The sequence below is a fragment of the Galeopterus variegatus genome, unplaced genomic scaffold (assembly GCF_000696425.1).
Source record: "Galeopterus variegatus unplaced genomic scaffold, G_variegatus-3.0.2 Scaffold2686, whole genome shotgun sequence".
Lineage (NCBI taxonomy): Eukaryota > Metazoa > Chordata > Mammalia > Dermoptera > Cynocephalidae > Galeopterus > Galeopterus variegatus.
The window spans coordinates 109331-110895 of record NW_007728797.1 but is presented as its reverse complement, the minus strand read 5'-3'; the positions used below and the strand labels follow the sequence as shown (position 1 = coordinate 110895).

The following is a 1565-nucleotide window of genomic DNA, read 5'->3' as shown; positions in this document are numbered from 1 at the left end:
TTTTTTTTTTTTTAGGTTTTATATATTTATTCAGAAGGTTATTCAACAGAATAAAGCCCTTTTAACATTATGAAATCCAATGTTTTGAACTCTTTTTTTCCTCAGCAATTCTGTTTGTTACAAGTTTTTAAATCCTGAAGAGATTCTTTTATCTGAAGTTTTTCATGCATTCAAGTATTTTGCATGATGTCTGATGTGATCAGCAATAAACATTGAAATGAAGTAGTAGCTATGATCATAACCCTCTTGTAATCTAAAAATGATGTGGATTTTCTTTTCTGTACAAGCAGCTATGGAGTTATCAGGGAGTAACTGTCCATCTGAAAGAAACTGGTCATCTTTTCCTTGATCAATCAGTATATCTAGTTGAGAACCTGGGTAGGACTTCACAAGATGGGTGGCATCACAACCCTTCCATTTACTTTGATCTGTTCCCAAATATCCACTAAAGGCTTTTTTGCCCCAGGGACAAAGCACTGGGTTGCAAATTTGAGTGAATGCTGACACACATTTGTATTTTCCAGGATTTTTCAAAGCACAAATCAGAGCTCCATGGCCTTCCATGGAATGGCGAAAAATAGACATCCTTTGAGGGTCCACTGGAAAATTGGCATTTATGAGTTGGGGAAGTTTATGTGAGAGTACATTCTATAGTTAGTTTTCCAAGGTTCTTCAGTGGCATCCACATAAAAACCAGCACTGGTGCCAAAGTCCCAGCTCTCGTCTTCTCGTTTAATATTGCAGCCATGAGGGCTGGTATCTGGAGCAGTGACGACAAGGCCATGTTCCGAGGCAGCTTGATGATAGCCAGATTTTGATATGAAATTTTGTGCTGTGCAAGTTAAGCCAATATATGGCAGGGCGCTTTCCAGTTTCCACCTTTGGTGGTAAGTAGATAGCAAATTTCATTTTGCAGTTTAGTTCCACACTGCCATGTTCAAAAACTTTCTGCAATCTCCCAAAGCACTTGTTGCTGGAAACCTGTTTCAATGCCATTCTTTTCCTGTCTAGTTGCTACTTGGCTTTCTGTCTGTACCAAAGAGCAGATGATCCTCTGGCAGTGGATGCAACCCAGAGTAGAAGCGGACGGGAGCGCAAATTCCTTCTTAATAGCTTGTGCTAACTCTTTCTCTTGGGTAAAGCTCTCTCTTTAACACTTCTTTCAGATACCATAGTTTTAGGTATTTCTCTGTGTTGGTGACTATACATCTGCATATGTTATACCTGACTCAACAATGAACTCCAGAGCAACTCAAACTGCATTTTGAGGACTTCTAAATAGGATCCCTCAATTGTTTCAAACCCAATATGTCCACAGCTGAGGCTTCTGTCTTCTCAACGTGTGTTTCTTCTATGCTGCTTAATTCTGTTGATGGCATTAACAATCTTAGACTCTCCTGTCTCAGATCAGGAAGGCCAGTTTCATCCTCACCTCTACTCTTTTCTGTCCCTTCTTCAACCATTTAGTGCTATCCTAGTTGTTTGGGCTGCTGTAACAAAATACCATAAAATGAGTGACTTATAAACAACAGAAGCTTATTTCTTATAGAACAGGAGGCTAGGAA

The 1565-nt window shown here is 39.4% G+C and overlaps 1 pseudogene; it reads right to left on the bottom strand.

The window, feature by feature from the left end:
• Positions 1 to 153: 153 nt before the first annotated feature.
• On the bottom strand, positions 154 to 1016 carry LOC103598627 (annotated as a pseudogene).
• Between the last annotated feature and the right edge of the window lie 549 nt (positions 1017 to 1565).